The 8,740-nt window shown below is 43.6% G+C and overlaps 1 long non-coding RNA gene across 1 annotated transcript; it reads right to left on the bottom strand.

The window, feature by feature from the left end:
- Positions 1-957: 957 nt before the first annotated feature.
- LOC134168446 (uncharacterized) lies at positions 958-4,924 on the bottom strand. Its single transcript, XR_009966549.1, has 3 exons — positions 4,308-4,924; positions 3,655-3,791; positions 958-1,636 (listed from the first exon to the last, which is right to left on the bottom strand). It is a non-coding gene; the product is annotated as an uncharacterized LOC134168446 (long non-coding RNA).
- Between the last annotated feature and the right edge of the window lie 3,816 nt (positions 4,925-8,740).

Here is an 8,740-nt window from a genome sequence, read left to right as displayed (position 1 = left end):
GGAAGTGCAAGCAGAGGCTGACATGCAATTGATCCTGGGCCAGAATTAGAATATTAAAGAAGCAGGGTTACATATAAACGCCCTGCAGCTTCATGATTTGGTCTAGAAAAGTTTGGTTTGGAGCTTTTGGATAAATTCAACCCCAAAAGCCAGAACGCAGATGCAGACCTGCAGGTCTACATCCTGCTGAATTACTGGCCACATTTCCAAAAATCGCCCAAATCACTGCCCTTAATTCTCCCATCAAGACTCACCTATTCTTCTAAGCTCTCCCACACACAGACCTCAGAACAAGGAATGTTTCACATTTCAGGAATAGTTTCAGCTGCAAGCTTTGGGTTTAGAAACTGGTCACAAAAGAGCTCTGGACCTCAGTCTCCTTGTCTGGTATTGCCCATTACAATTGGAGATAAGAGCATTTCCAAGACATGCACCCATGTGACCTGCCCCCAAATCTCAGTACACTCAGAGCTAAATTCCAGGATCACCACACTTAAAGGAGACTTTAGACTCACCAGCACCCAAGTCAGCAGTGCTGTCTGTGTGTATGCTGGCTAACTGCTTCTCATAATTGCATTTTACTTCGGCGGGTCCATCTGTGTTATTTTTCTGTGGCTTGTGGCCATATGTTCAAGAGGAATAGTGCAGTGAGAATTAAAAGCTGTATGACTGCACAGAAGCATGCAGCATGTAACAGCTCTGTATGTGCACGCATACCTAGCACCCCCCACCCCCCCCCCCAAATTAAGCACTGCACTTCAGTCAATGTCAGGCAGACAGTGCTCCCCAAGGGACATCAGTTTCTCCCTCCTGGGGTCTCTTGGCTGAAACAGGCCATTGAGTGGGTGTTCAGGGAGGGAGCTGCTGGCCACTCAGACCAGCAGTGCCTCCGGTTTGAGTGCGCACAGGCAAGCTTCCCTCACTGTCCTCCGACACATGGCCTGGGATTCAAGGTCACAGAGACATCTCACAGCCCAAAGGCATCCTGCTCTGATCTCAGGAACCCTGTCAAAGCAAAGCTTTAATTTCTGGAGCATCCTCAAACCACTCTTCCTTTCAGCATGCCCTTCTCTTCCTTCCCTTCCTCCACTTCTAGCAGCACTGCATTCTGTGTACTCCCTGCGAGAAATAGGGCAAATATAACCTGATTAACCAAGGGGATTTGGGCAGGAAGGGGCAGGGGGGAGGGGCAAGTTTAATAGGCAGAGAAACACAGAGCCTTTTCCTCTCACATTAGCTCTTCACTATTCAATACTAGAAGTGTTCTGCAGTGACTCTGACTTTGGCATTTGCTATAAAAGCTTCTCATAAACTCTGTTTCAGCGTGCAGATATCAAGAGAAAGAGAACATTCAGTCTGACAAGCTGAAATGTCTTTTAGGCTCCAGAGCCAGCCAGTAGCTTAAAATCATTTGAATGTGAGCCTGTGGCTCCATTTTAAAACATAAGGGTGCCTCCTGCCATTGTTCATCTATTGACAGTTTGAATTCAGTCTTTATTTGGCTAAGCTGACTTTGAAGCATGGTTTAGGAGTTAATGCAAGCTTTCTCCATTGCATGTACAGAAAAATCTCTGGCTGGCAGCAGTTCATACAGGCTCACATGAATGAGGAACATGTTACACAGGCTCTGGCTGCCCTCCAAGTCCATTTTTGTTATTCTATTTTCTTTCCATCCATTCTTGCTTGCTTACCACAAGACACAGATGTTTCAGGTCAGAAATGCAAAGCTATCTGCATGCAGAAAAGATGCATGACCTTCCAAGGAGCTATTTTTGTCTGCTCTTATATACCTAAAAACTCTTACAGAGAATATAGTCCTTAGGGAAATGACAGCTATCTTTTTTTTTTTTTCTCTTTTTTTTCCTTTAGCTACCTTCTGCTTATAAAATAAAATTAAACAGAACAAAATTAAAAAGCCTAGGGTGTAGAAGTTTCTAAGAAATAAGACAACAACAACTTTCCCCTGGGGGATAGCTCCATGTCCACCCCAGCAGTACATACTGATGGCAGTACATACGATATAAACAGTATTGAAAATCTCTGCCTGGTAACCTCTCAGTACAGCACCTGCCTTTCACAGTCATGTGTGCCCACTTCCCACTTGCAAAGGCTCTGTGCTCACCCACAGAGAACTGCCAACAACCACCACAAAAACAAAGACCTAAAAGAGTACCTTGTGCAGAAACAGCCAATCTACTTTTCCCACCTGAGAACAGCGGAAAAGCTCAACCCTGTAACACAAGCCAAAGTCACCCCTCGGGACTGCTATCTTAAGGTTGCACCAGCACAGCTGCAGCTCTTTTGAAGAGCCTCAGGTGTGAACCAAGTGTGGGCACCGAAATGAAAGCAGCTGGTTGCCTACCTCCATCCTATTGCTAAGTTTGTGGAACTGCAAATTAAACTTCATCTTCCTTCTCCAAGGACCAGATAGTCATTTATGATATAATCATCTGCAGGCACACACATTTTCCATATTTACTGGGCATTATCTGAGAACACCAACATGAGATAAACTATGAGGCTGTTGTGGCATCCAGGCTTCAAAAGGAGACTACAAAACTAGAATGTAATTCTCTCTTGATCTCTGGCCTTCTCACTTCAGTCCAGGCACAGAACTGGGTTTTATTCACAAGGACCCACAAAGAGCTACAGACACTAATACATACATTACAAGGTCCAGAAAATGTCAGGAGCTGCAAAAGTTATGCATTATAGCACTGATATCTTCAATTAAAGCTTTGAAGAGAGGTATCCTGAATGCTGAAGTGTGTCTTCCATGAAAACACAGACTGAACTGTTTTCAATGTCTAGGACTTCCTTGACCCTGTAACTTTATACTGCTAAAGCAAAAGCCTCCTTTTGTAGAGTCCCAACTGTGACACTCCCATCTCCTAAATGGATGAAAGAGATAAAGGGACAAATTCACATCTTTGTTGCGCACTGCCTCTATAGAGCAGGCAGGGCATTCAGTCTGTGTGTCTGTAATGTTGAGATGTACTCATAGTTTTCAATAGTGGTTACATGGCTCAGTAACTTCTCAGCCATAGGATGCTGAGTTTCCAGCAATATAACTTGGTATTTTGATTCACAGAAATGAAAGTTTGGTCACAGTGATTTTTGGATGGGAGAGAATATATAACCTGCTATAATTTTGAATACAAAGAGGGTCAAACACATAGGTAAAGAACTGCAATGCTAGAAGAGTATCTCCCTCTGTAGGGAAGGCAATACTGCGTCATTGAAAGCTTGTCTTTGCAGGACTCTGTAGCTCCTTACCCTAAGCTAACTGGCTTGTTGGCATGAGATGTGCTGAATGGGGATCCTGGAGAAATCAAACCTGACAGCTGCAGAATTAATGTGCATATTAAAATAAGGGCAAGGGGATCTCTACTCCAGATGGAGTGCAGGGACATGCCTCTGACCTTTTGGTGCTAAACCTGCCTGCCCTCTTGACTGGCAAGTAGCCAGGCAGCAGCCTGCAGCCCTCCTCCTATATCTCTCCAGCTCCTTACTGTAATTTATAGAAAGTCTCCACTTACTGCACCCTGCTAGGCACTCAAGTACAAGTTAGGTAACAGTTACAGTTCTGCTACAGCCAGTTTAGAAGGCAGCAGCAAGGATGAATTAATGGTTACACTCCTCTTGACGGTCAACAGGCGCTGAACTGGATGAGATATTTTTGTGATTTTGTTAGGTGAAGACTGAACAGCAGCCCTTGTCCACAGGAGTCTTTCCATCTCTCTGACCATGTGATTAATTTGAGCATCCCATTTCCTTCAGTTCCTAAGTAACTGGGTAAGTCGTCAGAGTTGCATCAGGGAAAAGGGTTTGGCTTGGAGAATTCTGCACAGTGACTCATACTTCCATGAGTAAGCTAGGCAAATAAGCAAGCTAGCTTGCTTCTCTAAGCTTCCTCAGAGAAGTAAAGCAAAATCACATATTCTGCTTAGTCCAGCTATCTAGAGCAATGATTTAGGAAGCTATTGCAAGAAATAGATTTCTTCAGCTTTGTATTGAGAAAATCATTGCAAGAAATACAGTCTTAATCTATCTTTATCTATCTTTATCTAGTTTATCTAACTGAATACATAACCCATTGTACTTATGTTGTACTTACAACAACATTGTACATTGTTGTACTCGCAAACACAACCAACCTTTTAAGGGGAAAAAGAAAAAGCAGTGTTAACTTGTAAGGTCCAAGTATTGAAACATGTCTGCTAGAAAACAGTCTGCAATCAAAACCATACATCTGACAAAAGGGCATTGTGGAAATCTGGGATCTTCTGAAATTGACAATTATTTACATGGGTCTCCACATATATTACTGGTGCACATCTAAAAGTAGGTTGCAGAAACACATATGTATAAATACCCAGAAATGAGAATTGCATCAACTAGCTCCCTCTCAACAATGACAGTGCAAAGAAAAAGAGGGTGTGAAACTGCAAAAGCACTGGATCTTTGCAGTACCAGCATCCTTACCATAACATGCATGCATGGAAGCAGCCAAGGAGAGGGACCCAGAGGTATATGTACCATGGCTAACCAGTTATGTGCAGAGATACCTGTTAGTGCAAGCCAAGGTGAAACTCATCTTTTAGCTTTTAATTTTCTTAGGAGGTCAGCTCAAATGGATTGATGTGGCTATGCTGTCCAAATCTGAAGAACACAAAATACGGATTCTTACGGAGTAGGAACCAACTTCCTATATCTTATGCTGATAAGTATTTCAAAATAGCAAGAATTCTGGCTCTGGGAGCTTTTATGATGTGGGCAATTTAGCAGAATATACCAGACTTTTGATGCCAACCTCCATTTTGGAGTCCAGATCTTTCTGGTTTAGGTAAAAATCCTCCATCATTTTCATTTTGCTTTATGAAACTGAAGTGTTTCACAATTACCTAATACCTACAGTACCACCATCAGGTTGGTAGATAAAGACCCTTCCAATTTTACAAAGGAGAAATTAAGCTGTTAAAGCTAAAGGAAGTTGTTTAGGTCTCAGAATAAAAAAAAAGGAAAGACAGGTTTGAAACATGATATAGCTATGTCTAGTGCCAGGTCTTTCCCTCACACACTGACATATGAAAGCAAAGCCCTTGATGATGTCAGAGCAAAAGCAGGACTGATCATGCTGGGAATAACACGATTTTTAGGGGCAGGTTAGACCTCAAATCTCAGGTGGAGCAGAGAGATTCCACTAACCTTTCAAGGGCCATTCAGCATTAACGGTGGCTTTGGGTTACTGCTAACCTCCTAGCTGAGCTGTGGCTCATACAGCAAGTATGGGCAGGTCATGGTTTGGTGTCGTTATTCACCCCAGCAGCACCATGAGATTTGGCTTAGTCTGTCATGAGTCAGGACCTGAGCAAATAGCAAATGTAGAAATTAAATATCATCAGATAAAACCTTTTGTATACTAGCAATATTGAGAGAAATTTACTAGCACTTTTATTGAAAATACCACACACATTGAACTCACCTTATATAGCTGTCTTTGGACTTTATTTTTGTGCTAAAGGTTTAATCAGTATCTTATCGTTTAAAAACAAACATACTGTTTAATGAGAATGTACATCGTTTCCCTCTGTTATCAAACAATGCCTGATCAAATGCCACCTCTTCACTGGCCAGTGAAAAGGCCATTTGTAACTCCTGGAATAAAAATACAAATGTTTCCACATCCAGCAACTTCTTTATTTTTCATGTTTAATCTTGGATGGCCACACACACAGAGTAGCAGTCATATGCTCAGTGTCCAAATGGAGACCATTAACAAGTGGTGTCCCTCAGGGGCTGGTGTTGGGACCAACCGTGTTCAACATATTTGTCGGTGACATGGACAGTGGGATTGATGAGCTCCCAGCAAGTTTGACGATGACACGGTTGATCAGTTGATATGCTGGAGGGAAGGGGATGCCATCCAGAGGGACCATGATATGCTTGAGAGGGGGGCCAATGCCAACCTCATGAAGTTCAGCCAAGCCAAGTACAAGGTCCTATACCTGGGTCGTGGCAATCCCAGGCACAGCTACAGGTTGGGAGGAGAAGAGATTCAGAGCAGCCCTGCAGAGAAGGACTTGGGGTGTTGCTCAATGAGAAACTTAACATGAGCCAGCAGTGTGTGCTCGCAGCCCAGAAAGCCAACCATATCCTGGCCTGCATCAAAAGGAGCATGACCAGCAGGTCAAAGGAGGTGATCCTGCCCCTTTACTCTGCTCTTATGAGACCCCACTTGGAGTACTGTATGCAGTTCTGGTGTCCTCAATCTAAGAAGGACATGGAACTGTTGGAGCAAGTCCAGAGGATGATCAGGGGACTGGAGCACCTCCCATATGAAGATAAGCTGAGAAAGTTGGGGCTGCTCAGCCTGGAGAAGAGAAGGCTGTGTGGAGACCACATACCAGCCTTCAATATCTGAAGGGGGCTGGAGGGGGACTCTTCATTAGGGACTGTAGTGATAGGACAGGGGGTAATGGGTTCAAACTTAAACAGGGGAAGCTTAGATTATATGTAAGGAAGATGTTCTTTACTCTGAGGGTGGTGAGGCACCGGAACAGGTTGACTAAAGAAGTGGTAAATGCTCCATCCCTGGCAGTGTTCAAGACCAGGCTGGACAGAGCCTTGGGCAACATGGTCTAGTGTGAGGTGTCCCTGCCCATGGCAGGGGGGTTGGAAGCAGGTGATCTTAAGGTCCTTTCTAACCCTAACCATTCTATGATTCTATGGATCTGTGAAAGCTCATATGGAAAAGAGGGCACGCAGGCTGAAGAAGGACCAAGTTTCTCCAGAGAGGCCCTGTCACATTTCAAACATTCCCATCACTCTATCAACACCACCTCCTACCTGTGATGAAAGGCAGCATGAAAAAAGAAGAGGAAGAATAAAACTCCTTATGCATACAAGTGAGGAACCTTATCCATACAAGTGAGGAACCTTATCCATACAAGTGAGGAAAGTCGGCCCCATCCCTACAATCAAAATCACTTAAAAGAATACATACAGACCTGGCCTCCATCTTCTAAGTGCAAGAAAAATGCCCTTAATTTACCCACTGAGCTCTGTTTGTGTTGTTCTGAGCCTTCTCTGATTGAAGCTCTCTCAGGCAGAAAATCAATGTCAATCATGCCACATGACTGCTCTCCTCCTGAGCATCTACCACTGCTACTAAGATCACAAAGGACACACAAAAGGAAAAATTTGGCAGTTGCAGCCTTCTTCAAAACACAAAACTGGGAGCAGTGGATGATACACCAGAAGGCTGTGCTACCATACAGAAAGACCTGAACAGGCTGAATTGTTGAGCAGAGAGCTGGGCAGAGAGCATCCTGATGGAGTTTAACAAAGGCAAGTGCAGGGCCCTGAACCTGAGTAGGAGTAACCTCATACACCAGTACAGGTTAGGCGTTAACCTGCTGGAAAGCAACTCTGCAGAGAAGGACCTCGGAGTCCTGGTGGCTAAGGTAACCATGAGCAAGCCATGTGCCTAGGAGGCCAACAGTATCATGGGCTGCATTAGGAAGGAAGATTGCTGCTAGCAGGTTGAGGGAAGTGATCCTTCTCCTTTGCTCTGCTTGGGTGAGGCAGCATCTGGAGTACTGTGTCCAGTTCTGGGCTCTTCAGTACAAGACAGACAAGGAACTACCAGAGAGGGTCCAGCAGAGGGCTACAAATATGATTAAGGGATTAGAGCATCCCTCTTATAAGAAGAAGCTGAAAGAGCTGAGCTTATTTAGCATGGAGAAGAAACAACAGAGATCTTACCAATGCATACAAATATCTTAAGGGCAGGCATCAAAAAGATGGAGCCAGCCTCTTTTCAGTGGTGCCCAGTGACAAAATAAGGGGCAAGAGGCACAAACTGAAACACAGGACGTTCCATCTGAACGTGAGGAAGAACGTCTTTGAGGGTGGCAGAGCACTGCAACAGGCTGCCCAGAAAGGTTGTGGAGTCTCCTTCTCTGGAGATATTCAAAACCTGTCTGGACACAATCCCGTGCAACCTGGTGTAGATGAATCTGCTTTGGCAGGGGAAGCTGGACTAGGTGATCTCCAGAGGTCCCTTCCAACCCCAACCATTCTGTGATTCTGTGTGATTCTGTGAAAATACCACTTACTCTACATTAGTTAAATATTTTTAAAATGCTCATTGATCTATCCAGCCAGTCTTGCCTTAGAAGCCTCTTATTTTACATTTAAACTCTTCAGAAGTAAAATATTTTAGAGGGAGAAAATATTTCTTCTTAATCATCATTCCTGTCAAATGTTAATTTTCTGTCCTGCCAGATGCCTGGAACCCAAACTTTGGATAAAATGTTTAGTCCCATTCATACAAAGCCACTGTAAATACAGATTCCTGGGATGCAAAATTAAACTTCCTAATCCATCCTTGAGAATTCTGATACAAGATGCTCAGTGAACCCAGCATAACAGAGAATGACAGAACTATGTTATATGGTTTCCTTTTATTCTGCAATCATGCGGTGTTAGGCTTACTCAGCATCCACCTGCACTTTCCCTTCCTTAGCTGCTGGTCTTCTATTTCATGACATATCTCACAAGCATCACTCATTCCCCAAGCTGCAACAGGACACAAGACGCTTCTAGTTTTTCAACTGATGGGTCATTATATTTAATTTCCTTTGGTGGAAGTGCTGATTGTTATAATAAGAATCAGAATTCTTTATTTTTCTGACATGTTTCATACAAACCTCCTTATTCTATGTTTGAAGATTTT

The sequence above is a fragment of the Pezoporus occidentalis genome, unplaced genomic scaffold (assembly GCF_034315485.1).
Source record: "Pezoporus occidentalis ecotype Australia unplaced genomic scaffold, CSIRO_AGI_Poc_V1 ctg31, whole genome shotgun sequence".
Taxonomy (NCBI): Eukaryota; Metazoa; Chordata; class Aves; order Psittaciformes; family Psittacidae; genus Pezoporus; species Pezoporus occidentalis.
Note: the sequence above shows the minus strand (reverse complement) of the source record. Positions and strands in the feature narration are given on the sequence as shown.